Source organism: Cricetulus griseus, chromosome 4, assembly GCF_003668045.3.
Source record: "Cricetulus griseus strain 17A/GY chromosome 4, alternate assembly CriGri-PICRH-1.0, whole genome shotgun sequence".
Classification (NCBI taxonomy): domain Eukaryota; kingdom Metazoa; phylum Chordata; class Mammalia; order Rodentia; family Cricetidae; genus Cricetulus; species Cricetulus griseus.
In genome coordinates, this window is record NC_048597.1 from 205,300,343 (window position 1) to 205,318,875 (window position 18,533).

At 43.9% G+C, this 18,533-nt stretch overlaps 1 long non-coding RNA gene across 2 annotated transcripts in view; it reads left to right on the forward strand.

Moving 5' to 3' along the window:
- The first annotated feature begins 6,022 nt into the window (after nucleotides 1–6,022).
- The window catches only part of LOC107978653, a 37,771-nt gene continuing 25,260 nt past the window's right edge, over nucleotides 6,023–18,533 (forward strand). The window contains exon 1 of one of the 2 annotated variants that reach the window (XR_004769724.1): nucleotides 6,023–6,275. This is a non-coding gene — a long non-coding RNA (uncharacterized LOC107978653). The remainder of the gene's footprint in view (nucleotides 6,276–18,533) is intronic. The other variant, XR_004769725.1, reaches the window with a different exon arrangement.

Here is an 18,533-nt window from a genome sequence, read left to right on the forward strand (position 1 = left end):
CAGTGACTAACCACCAGAGCTTTTACTATCTCCCTGAGCAAGGGAGCCTCGTGGGGGGAAAAACACGTTATTTTTTAATGCAAGATGGTTTGCTGGAATTAAAAGGAAGACTCCTATTTAAACTTTACAAAAGAAAACCATGCTGACAAGGATTTCTGAAGAGAAGTGCAGAGTATTTCTCCAGAAACTCTAAAGTCTTAAAGCAGTTAGCTCTATCAAAAAACAAGCAAAAACCTCTTTTAATTGGGTTCCTGAAAACAGAACAAAAAAACCAAAAACAAACAAACAAACAAAATGCAAAAATAAAGAGACAGAGACAAATGCTGAGGAATTAAAGAGATACCAAAGCAGGGTAGGAATTCACTCAGAAGTACATTTCTGTTTAGGAAAGGGAGTGTCTCCCGGGTGACTGAGGGTGCATCTGTGCACAAAGTCAACTCCCAGTGAATGGGGCCTAAGGACACTCCAGAATCACTAGACCTTGATGTGGGGTCGGTGGGAGGATGAAGGTCAGGGTTGTTTTCTTCACCCCAGTTAGCACAGGCCCTGAGGACAGCCAGGGCTCTAATGCCCGCCTGGGAACAACTCCACTCGGGCTGCCCCTCAGTCCCCCACATTAGCAGACAGACCCTTCCATCGCTTCCCATTAAGGCAAATGTGAAACTCAGTTAAGCCATGGGAAGGGTGAACACATATGGAAGGCGTGATTCAACAACAAGCACCCAGAGGGTGTGACGGTGACACTTCCATCAAACAGATGTGTGATTCAGCTCTGAGGCAGTACAGAAAATGGCTATTTGAGTCACGTCAGGGACCACAAGACAAGACACATGCTTAAGTAGAAAGTGCCGTGTGTTTTTAAAAGAGGAAATCCTCATTTACATGTAGGAGCCAAACACAGTCCTCTTAGAGCTGAAGGAGACTTCTGGGGTCACAGGGCACACTGAGGTTTGGAAAGGGGGCTGTGCTTACACAGCAGAGAGCACAGAGGGTGGGTTAGTGCCATCCCATGAGCACCTGGAACCTATTTTTATGTGATTACAAATATCCATCCATCCATCAATACGGATGATTTGAGCAAGAAGCTTTTGAGCACAGACGCATCTCTAATTGAAACAGGATCTGAACCAGCACTTCAAGCAACAGGCTTATTCTTTCTTCTGCTTCCTAGAAATTGCCATTTGGTAATCTTCACCAGCAGTCATGGCAATTCTCTTTTAAAACACAGATTCCCTGGTTCCACCCCAAACCTACTGAATCAGACAGTCTCAGGGCCCAGAAGTCTACATGTAGGTCAGATACCCAAGGTGAAGTCTTTTTTATTTATTTATTTAAAGCAATTTTCCTTTAAAAGATTTGGTTTTGTTTTATGTGTATGAGTGTTTTGTCTGCATGGATGTATGTGCCCTGCGTGCATGTCTAGTGCACGTGGAGGCCAGAGAGAGTTCTGGATCCCTTGGGATTAGAGGTAGAGAGTCCTTTGTGAACCGCTATGTAAGTGCTGGGAACCAAACTCAAGTCCTCTGCAACCACCAGAGCCGTCTCTCCAGATGGCCCTGGTGAAGCCCGATCCATAACTACACTCCTGGTCACTTCAATACACACACGACAGAACAGTACAATGGGAAAAAGAAATACATTAAAAATGAACCAGGAAGGGCTGGAGAGATGGCTCAGAGGTTAAAAGCGCCAACTGTTCTTCCAGAGGTCCTGAGTTCAGTTCCCAGCAACCACATGGTAGCTCACAACCATCCCTTATGAGGTGCCCTCTTCTGGTGTGCAGATATACATGGAAGCAGAATGTTGTATACATAAGAAATAAATAAAATCTTAAAAAAAAATGAACCAGGAAGATAGAGCTTCTTGTGCGGATTCACCTTAGCATAAATTTACATCTGTGCTTCAAAACAGACCAATATAAGCTTAGGATGGAAAAATTCAGGCTTACAGGGACTTCACTTAAGTCACAAGTCTGGAAAATGGCCCAGCTAGTTCATGAGACTGGCTTTATCTGACTCCAGTATCCTCATTCCATTCTATTAAAATCATATGCTCAGAAAAAGAGATACATTATTTAATAGATATATGATAAAAGGCAATGGAATTAAGTTACTTTTAGAAACTTTTTGCAACAACAGAAGGTTTTTTTTTAATTCATTCTTTTAGGAGAGATTCTCTGATTTGTCTATTGATAACGGAATACAGTGTTAACATCACTATCAAAACCACCTGAACTTTAGTAATGAGAAATATATTTGGGAGCATGCTAAGGCCAATGATTTATGCAAGATTTACTCTTGATTTGTGCAAGCTATAAATGTATGCAAACAAAACCACTTAATATTCAGGTGCATATCACATTACATACCACATTGTGGGCAAAGGAAAATGCCCACATACACATAAGAACCTCCTGTCAGTCTCATGCTCTTGGGCCCATCCCTCCTACTCCAGGGCCCAACGAAAGCCACATTCCAGAGGCTTCTGGAAACACACTCCTCTGAGGTTCTTTGCTCTCTTGATGGGTGTCTTTCTGCCTCCCCAGGTCATTTCTTTTCTTAAAAAGTTCAATAGTCAATCACATCTTCCTATACTGCAATGAAAAGCCTCTTCTCTCACCTTTTCTCCTCCTGTGTGCCAATAACTCCTGAACTGGCTTTCCCCTCCCTATGGAGTCCTGAGCCCCATCTGGGTGAGAGATAGCAGCTTCAGTGTTTTACACGCAGTACCCCCAGGATGCAGCTCGTCACCTCCCTCTCAGGGTCACCATGGCACCACGGCTCTGGGAACGCTGTGCCAGCGCCTTCTCCAGCGAGACAGCTGACTGCCGTTTCTTCCCATCTTACTACCCACAGCCCTGACTGGATACCATCTACTCTGGGCCAGCCCCTTTTCTTGGTGGACTGCAGCACCCCTCTTCCTGTATCCTCTTCTCCCAACCTCCTCTAAGCTATGCACAAGAGCAGGCTCCTATGCACAGCCGTGACATTTCCTTGTTCATTAATGACACCATTGATTAACACATTCCAATTTCCTAGTTGGCATTCAAGACCATTATTGTTCAGCAACAAATATTCTCCAGTTCTGTTTCCCCCTGGATGCCTGTATAGACCAGTTCTAACTCAACTGGACTGGATACTGTCCACAGACTATGCTCCGTGCTTCCTTACTCTTCCTTTATTCCTACTTCAAATGCCTTCTTTTTACACTCTGTACACGTCTGGAGACACATACACACACACATAGACACACACGAGAGAGAGAGAGAGAGAGAGAGAGAGAGAGAGAGAGAGAGACAGAGAGAGAGAGAGAGAGAGAATGTGTATATATGTGTGTGCCCATGTGTGTGTGTATGTCTATTTCTTGTTGGCTTTTTTTCAAGCACTATTAACAGGCTGAGAGGGAAATGTCAGTTGTTTCTCTGCTAAATTCTCCAGTCCCTCTAGCAGGGTCATACTTATGGCAGCTACTTAAATATTTGCTGCGTAACATTTACAGAACTTCCTAAGCGCACAAACCATGTGCACACTCATGATCTCATTTCTTTTTATACGAGACCTATGTTGTAACAAGTGGCAGTCAGGTCACACAGTCTGACTTCCAGTGCTTACTGCAGTTCCTGGGGCCGCCTTTGGCTTCCTATTGCATTAATCAAACAAAAGTGTTTGTGTTTCTTCAGTTCCTTTATTTTAGAATACCCACAGCCCTCTGCTCTACAAAGCTAAGAGAGAGAGTTTTGAATCAGAAAGTTCTCTTGTCAGACTGCATCCCCTCCCCCGCCCATGGGCCACGCATAAAAATAAAAAAAGGCCTCCATTGCAAGCGACAGGAATGGAAAAATGAAAAATTTCAAGTTAGATTTTAAGAGTTTGAAAAATGAAAACTACATAAGTCAATCTCCAACATTCTTAAAGTTGATTACCAACAGAAAATCACTGACAGCTGGACAAATAATTCCTTGCTAAAAGACTGGACACGACTAATATAATTATAAAAGTATAATAATATTTTTGAATACCCAAGAATCTCAGAGAAGTTCAATAAAAAAATGAATCCAAATAAATTGAAAGCATAAGTTTAATAGACGTTAAAAGTGGAAAAGAATGAAAACTCAAATTGAAAAGCAAGACTTTGAAATGCCCATTATTATAGTCTGTTCCTGTGTCAACTGGCATTGCGAGGCTGCTGTACCAGTAGTAAGAGAAAGTCACGACCGAGGGGACTGGCCCACCCATTCTGCCTCTTTGGACTACAGGTAGAAGTTAGACTGTAAGCTTCTGGAGGACAGCCGCTTAACTGTGAACTCTGTGGTCCCAGCAAAGCACTGTGTACACAGGATACACCACAAAGGATGAGCTAGCTGCGCAGCCTACGGAGACCTGCCACTATTTTCCATCTCATTCCTTTAAACCTCTTCTTCCTCAACTCTTAGTACCGTTGAGGAGTAAATTATTAACACACTGCCTGGCACATAAAGACATACAACCATTTGACAAATGGTATTTGTTACTGCCACCACCCAGGACTTTGTAACCACCTCCAAGGTAGAGCTTAGTGTGTTGGGCTGCCAATACATCTATGTGAAAACTGGAAATGTCGCTTCCAGCTTGCGCACTCGACGGCTCGCAGAGGGCTCACCCTACAGCAAGTGGAGAGGCTGGCTATGTGTCTGGGAAATACATTCCTGCCTTGACCTCAACCCACTGGAGGTAACAAGAAAAACTCATTTGAACTCTCTGGGCTTCCGTCATGTTTTGGGGTCCATATGACTTTAGGAAGCCACAGATCTATCAAGACATGTACAAAAGCTCTCATAAAAGCTATCAGCAGAACTAACACGAGGCGCCAGTTGCCTTGAAGCCCTGTTTTCTGGATCTCCCTCACCACAGGGGCCTGGCACACCATGTGATCTCAATAACAGGCTGTTTTAGAGTCATGGAAATTTTGTAGTACACAAACCTGGCAGGTAGAGATCATGATTCAGACACCTTCAGGAATCTTTCAAAAACTGCCATTTCTTATTTCATGTAGACTAAGGGAAGGTGTACATTTTCATTACCTCAGTTAGAACACACCGGCCTTGACAGAGTTAGTTTCTGTGCCTTGGCAGAAATCACTTGGGAATCCTTGGTTCTGAGTCCTCCATCTCCTCCACATCAAGATCTAAGAGAAGACAAAAGTATGCAGTGTTTCAGGACTAGTTTCTAGGATTCAGTATTTCAGCCACAAAAGTAATTGCAGTTAGTATATGGGGAGCGCCTCCTGTATGTCAAGGACTGCACCAAGGGCAGCCAGTGGATGGGTAATCTCTGTAATGCCCCTCAGCTGTAGGAAACATTGACCCATTTTACAGCTACTAACACTGCCATGAACCTGTTGCTGGAGGTCACACAGTTAAGTGAGCTCTGGGACTCAAACCCAGGTTAACTTGAGCACAAAACACTAAGTTGGGGTCTTAAAGGCTTTTTTGACAGTGACCCATTTTTCACAGATTATGTTATATAAGCCAGAGGCTTCATTAGACAATACACATCTTCACTATATGCAATGCTTACTTTTCTTTTAGCCTTTTCTACCGTATTGTATATTCTAATCTTTTAAAACAATTTTCAGCAATGACCCACCAAAGGGATTCTACCAATGCGTTGTCTGGTCTTGGAAAAACACTGGTTTGTCAGGCGGCGCTGCAGAAGTCTTTAATCCTAGCCGTCAGCAGACCGCTGCAAGTTCGAAACCAGCCTGGGATGCATGCTTATTGAACGTTCTAGGCTCCTTAGCGAGACCCTGTCGCAAAACAAAAACTCTGCTCTTTGATCTCAGCTACAGTAAGTCACTATAAGTTTCTCCGGAACCACAACAAAACTCCCCTTCTTTCCAGCCACGGGAACCGGAGCGAGTACTTAAGCTTCCCCGTTAGAACAGTCTTTAACCTTTCACATAGGTATACACTACATAAACGCATATCATCTAGAATAGATCATTAGAAAGGGATTTTCAATCAGGCCCAAAGTCCAGGATGGAATCAGGCACTTACCCTCCGCGAAGCAGTAGTTATAAAGTGGAACCGCAGATAGGCTAAAATCTCAGGTTATTTATCAGTTAACCTGCAAAGAAGTGTCTAACAGCGGCCGGACTGTTGAGTTGTCCCAACAGACCTAGGGCTGCAGGAGGAGCAGGAGGCCGAGGCTGCAACCCCCTGGGGGCAGGGCCCTGCCTTTGCACGTCCGGTTCAATTCCAGGGGCTTGGTGTCGCACCAGGATCTCATCGCGATCCGGTAGGGTCAGGACTCAGCTCGGGTCCGCGCTTCAGGGGAGGGGAGGTGCTGCAATCCCGAGCGGTTCCCGAGCCCCAGGTGCGCGTCAGTCACCCCCACCCCCACCCCGCTCCCCCCCTGCAGCTGGGCCTGGTGGGGCGGGACGCTCCACCTGCGGACGCTGACTGCTCGGCCGGCTCAGCGTCCGCGGCTGCAGTGAGCGCTGCCCCACTGGCTCCCGGCTCCCTCCCGGAGATGCGCGGACCCCCGGGCACTTACGGGGCGCCGCCGCCGCCGTCCGCGCGCTTCCCGCGGGGTCCATGGAGCTTCCGGACCTGCGAGTCCGGCCGCAGCGCCGCCCAGAAAATGGACGCCGGCGGCTGGGCCCGGACGCCCGTTCCACCCCCGGTGCAGGCCGGAGGGCGGCCAGACCTCGAGCGGACGCACAGGCCTCAGGGGCGCTGCGGGCGGCGAGGCTCCAGCCCCCCGGTGCCACCGCTGCAGAGCTGGCTGGGACAAGGCCACAGAGCAGGCCCTGGCCACCGGGGCGCAGGCCTAGCGCACCCGGGTCCTGTGCGGTTTTAGCCGCACCAAATTCTCGGGAACCCGTGCTTTCCCATGGCTGTCAGGGGAGGACTAGGTTGGTTCCCAACATGTGTAAGAACTGTCTCACCCAAAAGAGCGGACCCTTTTCTCCAAATACAGGCCACCGACTGACTGCTGGCATCCTTCCTCCACCAACTCGCAGTGTGCTTACTTTTACTGCCTCATGCACACCTAGGTGCAGGTGTTTTGTTTTTAATCATTCAGCATTGAGTCTTTTTATTTTTTCCGTTGGAGAAGACTAACTCCCAGGTTACATCTTAAGATTTTGTAAAAGGGTTGTTTTCCCCCTCCCCCGAAATCAGTGCTTGCACCCCGATTCCTGCCCAAGGGTTAGGAATGTGATCATTTTTGGTGAGTTGAGTGGATTGCATATGCAAAGTGAAGCATCTTAAACGATGCAGGAAAGAATGGTGTCATTTAAACACAGTTGTGAAGGCTGAGGGATTGAGCAACATGCATAAACATGTAAGGAGCAGTTCCCAGCCTTCTCAATGCCAAGAACCCTTTTATTCTCTCTCCATAGGCCAGTGTTCAGAAAGATCAACTCCACTAAACTGCATTTATTAAGCAATGATTCATCTTCCCCTTAAAAAAAAAAAGCCTGAAATGTTTTTGTCTACATAACTGCCAATGAGAACTTCCAGAAAACCTGAGCTAACTTGTTGGTAATGGTGGATTCCAACTTTAAAAACAAAACCAAAGAAACTCATGGTCTAATTGCATGTTTATACGTTTCCATTGAGGCTTTTGGAAACTCTGAAGTTTTAAAAACTTCAGCGAGAACTGATGTACATAGAAGAAGAGTCTGTAAGCGATATTGCTGTTGGTGATTCCCTGCGACTGGCGGGTGGGAGGTGGGACGTGAGGCTTCAGCCTGCCTGTGTTGATAGCCCAGCTTTGTTGCTATAAGGCCACATCTCTGACCTTCAGATTCAGTATCTAACCGTGTGCAACAATTTTTAGTATTAATGCCTCCCTCCTAGGTGTTTTGTTTCTGTTTTTAAATAGAATTAAATAATATATGCGAAACATTTACAGTAGCACCTGGCATTGTAAGTGCTCTGTAAATTCAAGCAGGTGTGAGTGTGAATAGTGAAGGTTAACCTTAGGATGTTTGTTGTTGTCTGCGGTGATTTTCCATGGTGATCTGCTAGGGTCACATGGGACTTAGACCCAGGTCGGACTCCAGGGTCCACTTTTCTCTCCCTGCTAATGTGTTCCGGGAGGTGTCTAGATCAGGTGCTATCAACAGCTTGTTACTAGTAAAATTCAGCTCTGGCTTTCTTAAGTGTTTTAACTTGTGAGTGAATGGCTCCTCACCAATACCAGGGCATTTACAAACAGTTGCGTGTCTTCCTTATTGGAGCCAAATGTTTTCCAGAAGCAGATTTCCTCAAATTGTTATTAATAACTAAGCTATCACAGCAATAGCCTAAAAGTTACGTAATCAGCTAGTCCTTCAAAATTTTCCATCCTCTCTCATAACCAGGCTGTCCCAATCATCCTCCTGAGTATGGGGAACTATCTGGAAATTTCCAGAAACATCCCACCTTATCATAATTATATACTTTTCTGTAAAGGTTTTCTTTACAGAAATTTCATTTTCTAAAATAACTACATGTGGTGTTTTCTTTGTAATAATTTCCATTTTAATGCATTTAAAAAGGTTAAAAAAAGAGGAATCCAATACTCTACGTTTCTTCCTCTTAAAACTTCTTTCTGCTCATCTTTGCTGCACAGCTCCTATGCCTTGTCCAGGGCGCTATCTTTTGCTTAACACCCACACGAGTTTTGTTTTACTGCATGTGCTTTCTGATTAAGACTATGGGGGCAGTTTAACACTGACTGCCCCCTTTTCTTTATAGGGCTTCAAGACAGTAACTAAAAAGACTAAAACCTTGCCTCTTTAAACCATTATCTTCCACAAGACAGCTCTCTCAACTATGCCAATTTATAGCCAACATCACCCCTCATCACGACAGTCCTCAATTCTAACTCAGTCTTCCTTTTTTAAAAAGTTTGTTCCTATAGCCATCACCCCAGTCTCCCTTTCTGACTGGCTGCTTACCTATTTTTCCTTCAAGCCTTTCAGACCATCCCCATCCCTGTCATTTCCTGTGATCTGTACCACATTCCTGAAGGGCTCTGGGGATGTGAGGCTGTGTGGACATGGACCACAGTCTCTGATGAGGCATTTGGAGTTGAGGTGTCAACTTGCAGATAGATACCTTTGGGTAGCCGGCAGAGAAATGCCTGGGAATGTACATTCTAAGTGATGTGACCCTAACCTACAGAAGGATTCTTGTCCCACCCAGAGTGGGAATTGGGAGTTGAGTGCTTGCTACTCAGACCCAGGTTAATTGTTAGTGGGAATGGGATAGTTCAAAGAAAACCTAAATCAGGATTTTCACACAAGACAGATGAGATGTTGACCCCTCCCCTTAAAACAAGCAGGAGGCGGGGAAGGCCAGGTGGTGGTATAAGCCTTTAATCCCAGCACTCAAGGGAGGCAGAGGCAGGCTCTGTGAGTTTGAGGCCATCCTGATCTACAAATCGAGTTCCAGGACAGCCAGAACTGTTACACAGAGAAACCCTATCTCAGAAAAAAAAAAAAAAATGGAAAAAGGAGAGTTGGAATCTGACCAACTAATCCTGTAGCCCTAGACCACCAATTTAGAGGACATCTCTGTGTCAGGAACCCACGACTTTTATATATATATATATATATATACATATATATATATATATATATATATATTTAATAGCAATAGCAAGGATCAAAGAGAAAGAGGGGAAGTGTGTGGGGTAAATGAAATTCAGTGTACTGTGAGATGAACTTTGTGGAACTTACTTGGAATTGTGCTTGTTTGTTTAATGACCTAATGGGACAAATTCATGTATTGCCTATGAGTTGTGGTAGCATTTGGCAGTATGTTATGACCCTGCATCTATACATATTTCCAGTAATCTACAGTTTAAAACTTTTTTGTTTTTGTTATTTTAAGAAATATTTCAAGCTTACAGAAGAGTGGCGAGGATGCTGGAAGGTCCGTCCTCCCCCCCCTCATCTCTCTTTTCCCTTTCTCCCTCCCTCCTCTTTTTTTCTCCCCCCTCCCTTTCCCCTCTCTCCATCCTTCCTGAACCACTTGAAAGTTTCAAGCATTATTCTCTTTTAGGCCTACATAATTCACCATTTCTTTCCTAAAACAAAAAATTTTCTCTTAGAATTTGTCTCTTTTAGAGAATCATACTCAAGAGTCAGAGATAAAAAGATTTGAGGTGTGAAAACCAGACTTAGTGGCACACACCTTTAATCCTAGGACTTAGGTAGCAGAGGCAGGTGGATCTCTGTGAGTTCAAAGCCAGCCTGGTTTACATAATGAGTTCCAGGACAGCCAGAGCTAGAGACCCTACCTTTAAAACAACAAAAAGATATAAAGTGTGGGATTTCCTTTGAAATAATGAAGGAATTATCATGAAAGAAGGGGGACATTTGATAAGCCCCTTTGCTTCAATATATGTTCAAGATTTTCAAAGTAAAGTTTTATAAGGTTATGTTTGTGAAAGATTTTTAAATGGTATAAAAATGCTTGTGTTATCAGATAGGAAAATATACAATGTGTCTACAAAACAATAAAATGTTTACTGAGTACAGATAAAAGATTAAAATGATAGGTGTAAAACATTGATATTTTAGGAAGGAGAAGGGAACTGGTATTGTCATGTAATTCAATCTTTTTTGTAATTCAAATATATAAAAATCATTGATATTTTAGCTATTTCATAATATGTATATCGTATTTTATAAAAAAAAAGTAATAAAATTAGAAGACAACATTCAGCAGAGAATATTACTAGAAATTGGGGTTGGTGGGATGGCTCTGTAGGTAAAGGTCCCTGTTGCCAAGCCTGGCAGCCCGAGTTCAGTCCCTGAACCCCCCTAAAAGCTATCCTCTGATCTCCACATGTGTGCCATAGCATCTCGACTGAGTGCATGTATGCGTGAACTCACTCATACACACATGCACACACACACAGAGTTTTAAAACTATTATTAGAAATCAAACAAAACATATTGGCTTAATCTGGGCCAATTGGTCCTCAAAACAGATTATAATTTACAAAACAGAATCACCATCCATGCATATAATCTTAGTACTCTGGAGACTAAGGCAGGAGGCTATGAATTTAAATCCAGCCTGGGCTACAAAGGGAAACCCTGTCTCAAAAATGGGAGGGAAGAAGAAAGGGAGGACAGATTTTCAATTCTGAATCTGAACCGTGACCTGTTTTTGTATGGCCTGAGAATAATTTTTTATTTTTAAGCTTAAACAATATTTTTTAAAATTATATGTATTCATATGTATGCACGTAGTACAGGTGCTTGAGTCAGCCAGAGGCATTGGCTTCCCTGGAGCTAGAGTTACAGACAGTTGTGAGCAAGATGAGTTCTGGGAATCTAACATGGGTCCTCTGTAAAAGCATTATTCTCTCTTAACCAACTGAGCCATCTCTCCAGCCCAGGTTTTACATTTTTAAGTGATTGGGGTGGAGGGAGAGTCAAAAAGAAGAACATTATATGATGAGAAAATCATATGAAATTCAAATTCATTGCTCATAATAGTGTAGAGAAACAATCACAGTCATATATATTATAGTTATTATGGCTAATATTGTATATTATTATATTTTGTTTCATCAATACAAAACTTGTGGAAATTTACTTTCTTTTTTCTTGTTCTTGTTTTTTGAGGTAGGGTTTCTTCCTGTAGCTTTGAAGCCTGTCCTGGAACTAGCTCTTATAGACCAGGATGGTCTCGAACTCATAGAGATCTACCTGCTTCTGCCTCCCGAGTGCTGGGATTAAAGGTGTGTGCCACCACCGCTCAGCTGCTTTCTTTTTGTACAATGTCCTCAACTTTGCTTCAACTCACCGGTTTTGTTTTCTGTTTTTTTTTTTTTTTTTGAGATAGGGTCTCTCTGTAACCCTGGCTGGCCTGGAACTCACTGAGTAGACCAGACTGGCCTTGAACTTTCAGAGCTTTGTCTACCTCTATCTCTGGAGTACTGGGATTAAAGGTGAATAGCACCATGCCCAGCTTAAACAAAAAACTGATACAGAGTTCCTCGTGGATCCAATAGATGAACCAAAGGGGAGCCATTCTTACTAAATTTCCAAATTAGGTTGGTATCTGACCTTCTGAGAAATCAGTAGATAGTCCTGAAGTAGGCCATCCCTGGCCACCAGATAAGAAAGTCCCTCTGCTTTAACCCTCATAGGGGAAGAAACCTGAAGAACCCAATGTGAACCCCTGTGTTCCCTCTCAAGCTACCTTATAAAACTTGGCTCTTCTAGGCCCAAAGCCGTCCTGTTTTTTTTATAGATCAGGTGCTACCTGATTCACAGATCTTTAAAGAAAGTCAACTCTTGCTTTAAAATCAATTTGTTGAAGTTTTGTGTATTTCTCTATTCTGGCATTTCTGGGGCCTGAGCCCAAGGCCTTATGTATGCTAGACAAACACTCCACCCCATTTTCCTAATAAAAAACTTTATTTGGCATTACAAAAAAGCCTCAGCTATTTTCTATCTGACCTTTTATAGACAAAGGGCTAAGCTTCCCTGTTAACAATTGGTTTAGTAGAAGGAACATTAAACTAGGAATCAAATGTGAGTTTACAGTTAACTCCCCACACAACCTCCAGAAGGCACAATTTCTCTGGCCAGTTCCTTCAATTCGAGAAAAAGAGAAAAAGAGCGATGCCTGGGGCACATCAAGTCTGGTTTGAATTTCTGTCGGTGGAAGGCAAGAAGTAAAAGGAAGACAGCATACTCAGTGTTCCCATGCCACCCTGTCCTGGTTCTTCTGCAGACCAAGAAATTCAGACAATTGGAATATCCCCTGGGGATGGTCAAGGGGCGCTGAGACCACACAGGATTCTAAAGAAGATGGATGAAAGGGAGGGAAGGGGGGGATACCAAGGGAGAAAGGAGGGAAGGAGGGAGGCTAGGGAGGAAGAAAGACGGGAGAGGAAGGAGGAGGCAGGCTTTGAGGAAGCTAAACACAGAGAAGCACGGATTTGGGAAAGAGAATTTCTTGGCTCTGCATGTACAGCAGGTATTTTGGATAATGTTAGCCATGGTCACACCATTTTGTAAAGCCCCCATTTTGGTAAAAAAAAAAATGACAATTTTCAGAACTAAGGTAACTTTTTTTTTCTAGATTCTTACCCTCCCTATCCTACCAGCCCCTAGTAAAGGCTGACCGCCATGGGAGTTGATGCTCACCGACATCCTTTAACCCACTGCTCACTTTAATTCTCTAGCTACCCTAGCATTGGCTGACCATGGACCTAAAGAGGGACACTCCCCGCCCCCTCCCCATGTCTGCCCTAGGACTATCCAGCCTGAAAGTGGAAAACAGGTATCCTTAGACCACAGATACCCTCTAGGTCTTTGCCCAAATAAAGCCTGTGTTGTTCTTGAGTCACTGATCCGCCTCCAGCACTCCTGCTCCCAGAGCTTGCAGGTGGGGGCTCCAGTGTGTGTGCTCTGTAGAAGTCCAGCAGCACTTGGGCACAGCACATCCTAAAAGGCCTCTCATTTTGTTTACACTTTGGTGGAGGTCATTAATAGAACAATAGGGAAGGGGGTCTTCTCGTGCATCCTGAGCCTTAGTATGGAACTGGAGACTTTGTAAATCCCCAAGATGTATCACATCTAAGGAGAGCCATCAGTGGATGTTGCCCAATCGACTACGTGGCACAATTAAGTAACAAGGTCAACGAGATGTCCAAAGACCAACAGGAGAGCATAGAGCTTTGTCTCTATCAGCTGGCCTGCAGCTTACGCCCAAGACTTTTTTTTTTTTCTCTACGGCCAACGCTCTCCACTTTTTCCTTTGTACCCTGCACCCAGGCTTTAGAGTAGGGCAATGCAGCCTCCCCCACCGCTCTTACTGCCTGCTGGCTGCTCCCGTTGTTCCCACTTTCTGACCTTCTTCACCCCACCCGCTCCCTCTCAGTCCGCGCCACCCCATGCTTTCCAGATGATGCTCTCTTGTCTCCACTTCCTGGTACCCTGCGTTCTTTGAAGTATCTGTGGCGTAGTTCCTCCCTGTCCCCACTAGGAACCCTCCTTTTCCCCTTCTCACTTCCAGAAATAAAGAAATAAAGAAATAAAGAAAAGGGGTGGGGGCGGGGCAGGGTGGGGATTACAAGGGCACTGCCCTTCTGGGATTTAACCACATTCTCAGCTGGTGGCTTTTGTTTTCTCATCTCACTGGCTTGTAAGGCCCTCAGGCGGGCGCTCTGCAGCAAGCTCAGTCTTGGGAAGATCGGGAGGGCAGCCCCGCAGTGAGGCCTTAATTAGAGCAAGGCCTCAGACCTGGTGAGGGATTTTAGTGTGCAAAAGGAAAAAGAAATTTCAAAATACCCATTTGGTAGCAATGAGCGAGGGTAAAAAAGATGGTTATTTTATTATGTAAAGCAAACAATGAAAGCCTCCATGCGTTCATGAACACAGAATATTTACACTGGCATTTTAAAAAACAAAGCAGTACTAGCAAACAAACTCCCTCTGCAGGCCTAACAGAGCAAGAGTGGACACAAATACTGGGCTCCAACCCTTAGCAGAAAAAGCCTCGGAACCAAAGACACCATTAAATGAAAAGATGCAGAATCAGCAGCAAAACCAAAGAACAATTTTCTGGTCACTGAGATGTTTAGGCCACAGCGGTGACATGCTGGGATCACCTAACAAGGACATATGATTTAGCAACTGGGCCCAATTTACCTGCTGACCAGAAAGCTTTCTGCAGATTGTTCAGGAGCCAGGCCTCCCTGCCCCCTTGCTGTCAGCAAGGTGAAAAGGCAAAAGCATCTTGCCTGCATCACAAATTCTAATTTTTGCATTCAAGGGCTCCTCAACCTAACATCTGCTCATGAATTCGAAAGTGGCAGCCGTTATTGAGGTCACCTGGCAATGCAGGCAGACCAGCTTGGAGAAGGGTAGCCAGGCATAAGGTAGCTTATTAGGAGCTAACACGTCTTAGCAAGGTGGTGAGAGAAAAGAGAGTCCAAGCAAAGACCTGTCCTTGATATTGGCTGAGCTGCCTATAAACTGAAGAATGGATTCAAGGAACAGTAACAAAGATTTCTTTTCTGCAACAGGAATGATACATAATTGTGCCTGTCCATATCATTATCTAGCCTCATGTGGGCCCCAAACAGAGTCCCATGGGGCCCCTGTCATATTCCATCTTGCCTGGCTGACAACAGTGTCTGTTACCTAGTTAAATGCTCAACAAATGCACCAAGAGGTGAACCAAATTTCTGTGGCAGGCAGTTCTCTACAAGGAAGGACTAGAACAAGCTTGTCCTGCAGGAGGGTGTTTCACAAAACCAGTGAAGTCTGAGGAACCAGCCAGGCCACCTCTGTGGTACTATGTAGTCTTAGTTATGGATCAGTTTTAGAAAGTGCTTCTAGAATGTTCAGTTTTAGAAAGTGCTTCTAGAATGTGCTTTTAAGAACCATATAGTGCTTAACTTGCATAACAGATCATCCCTGTTCTCTGGTCCTCATCCACAGACTAACTTGACGGGCATAGATAAGCACTGGCTCTTAAGACCTTTCTTAGCCTTGTTACTATAATAGAGAGAGAAAAAAAATGACTTCAGTAAGGCCTTTCCAAGCCACTAGCCAGTGTGTTAGCCTTTTCAAGACAAAGACTGTTTACTGGCCAATTGAAATGTAGACCCTTTGAGCATTTTGCCTTTGTTTTAAAAAAGAAAGAAATGGAAGTCTCGGTGTTTTGCCATGAGTCCTTATGAAAAACAAAACAAGATACTTTCCAGAACATTCCTTGCTCCAAGAGGCCATTACTGAGTTGATGTTGGGTCTGTGCCAGCATTGCATCACTACTTGGTATGCAGTGCCAAGAGTTTCACTCTACCTTCCCAGGTAGATTCAGGGTGCTGTTGGGGTCAGAGGCAGCCATATCTGGTGTCTGACAGGCCAAAACCAGCCACATGGGCCTGGGCTGCCTTCCCATCAGGGACTCCCTAAGGCAGGAACAGCCAGCCATGAGCCTGTGAAGCTGCGTCAAGAGGCTGAAGGGTCCACAAAGACATGGTTGCAGTTTGTGCTCGCTGCACAGTCCTTGCCTGCTGCATCCTTACCTTGCAGGTCTCCACTCTAGTGCCACACCCTCAGGAAGGCTTTCCCAAACCAACCATTCCAGTGGTTCTCCCTACAGCGTATTACCCTTGCTTTTCTTTTTCTTTTACTTTTTTTTGAAACTTTTAGTTCTTTATATGTTTTTGAGACAGGGGCACTTGCCCAGGCTAGCCCAGTGCTGGAACTACAGGTCTTGCGCCACTGCACTTAGCTACTTTCCCTTCTTGTTCTTGTGTTTGTTAGTTATTTGCTTCTATGTTTATTTTTCGCCACTTCCCTTCTGTCTACCCTGTCAGACTGGAGGCAGGAACATGAGAAGCAAGCTCTGGTCCATCTTGCTGATTTTTGTATTTCTAGCTTCAGGAATCTGCCTGGTAAACAGTAGGTGCTGAGTAAATGTGCAGAATGTTTAGCCTTGAGAAGTAGCTGTTAGAACAAGCTGCATGGTACTTATCGTGATTTAGTAATAAAGAGAAAGACGCTAGGTGTTTTCTAGATGCCCCCACCCACCTGTAAAGCAATAATGAGGCTCCAAGTCTAAGCCATGGCCTGCCAGAAAAGACTGGGTTAGATCCACATCAGTGTAGAAGCAAGAGATGAATCCTTGCATTGCCACTGAGTTAAAGCTTGGAAAAACATTTTTCTATTCCTCAAAGAAAAACAAGGGCTGAGAATTTTATACCATAAATCATTCAGGCAGAAAACCACACATTTGTCCATTTCATTTTGGTAAGAACAAAGCAGTTGTTTGCACGTTCTGCTGCCGCACCTGCTCTGGCCTGCCCAGCGCAAACACCCCAGCCAAAAAGTGCAAATGGGTTCAGCCTACCTAGTCCATTAGAAAGCGAGAAGGAATAAGTGCACTTTCCCTCATTTCAGCTAATCTAGGAAATCCAATAATAATTGTAAATGGGTAAGTTTAGAAAAGCTCCATGCCTTGCAAACATCGAGCTAAGCAACACACAACAAAGTACTAAATAATAATTATTCTTCCATTCACTGGGCTATTTATTAGCTTGATAGTGGTGCAGTGTATTTCCCAACAGTCTTATTTGGTTTTCTGGCTCTATGAATTATATTTTAAATTCTTTTAGGCATGATCAAGAGCAACACAAATGAACAATGTCATTAAAAAATCACTAGATATGAAAATCTACAAGATGACGAAACCACACTTGAGTAGAAAACAAAAGGACCAACATTCTATGAATGTGGGAATTCTCAGGCATTCATTCATGCTAAAACAACAACTGCATTTCATCCTTCTAATCTTGTAATTAAGATTCAGATTCATTTAAAATGATTAATTTGCACTGGTCTACCAAGGTGGAAGACATTCTGTTAGGATCTTTTCGAACAGCAAGGGTTTTAACTACAAATGCTGAGCTCACTAGATTTGCCCAAGATCGAGTGACAAATAGCCTGATCCTTCTGAAATTGTTAATGCTGCTGGCCCTAAAATAAATGTCCATTCTGAATCAGGTTTCCCACATTTCCCTTTGGTCTGCAATTGGATGGATACTATATTCAAAATGTACTTAGTCATTTTAAGTCATAGGCAAGAAGCAAAATGGCTTCCAAGCAGATTGAAAAAAAAAAAAAAAAAAAAGGTGTTGCAGGAAGAAGGCTGTTTCGTGGCAAGCCCAGAGAGCGGATCACCGCATGAATCATGTTCTAATATAACTGAGCCATACAATGAGTCCAAGCAGGATAATTCAGTTGGCCTCAAAACAACATAATAACAATAAACAACAACTACTCTTTACCCCATAGAGATTTGACCGTGCAGATCACGCTGTAGGAAATGAAACAGACTGCTAGAAATAAGCAACTATTTACATATACGATTCTGAACCTCAAACTTCTTCACCTGGGAGCACCTCCCGGAGGGGGTTTCAGGTCTGGCATCAGCCACAGAGACCTCCCATGAGGGCTCAATGTGTACTTGTCATGGGGAAGGAAGGCTTGGGTTTGGGTCCAGCTCTACCCTGAGCTGGGAGGTTACCATGGAGGGCTGACAAGGATGGAAACAGAGGCACTGGCTGATTCTTAGAATTTTTGAAATAGCTTTTGTTTCAGAGGCACTGGTGAGCTCATGAGCATCAAAGTACACCTTTCTCCCCATACCTTGACCTGAGTCCTAGAGCGCATGGAGAAACCTTAATTTACAACGTACTGAACACAAAGGGGACAGAGAAAAGCTGTCACTGAGCAAGCCTCTGTAGATGTGGAAATGCAACCGAGATGTTAAGGTTTGAAGACTGCATTAAAAAAAAAAATGTCTAAAGCCAGTTCAAATTCTGCATGAGAGGACACAAAACTGTAAGACTCTCACTTGGCAAGGGTCTTCTTTTCTAACACGTTCTTGTGCATATCTATTACTGCATTTTTAAATACGAGTTGGTTACCAAGGAAACAGGTTCTGGCCCAGTGTTAATTTGAAACTAAAATATTTTTGAGGGGTTAGGCTCAAAGGAAAGAGCTCATGAAATGATTCT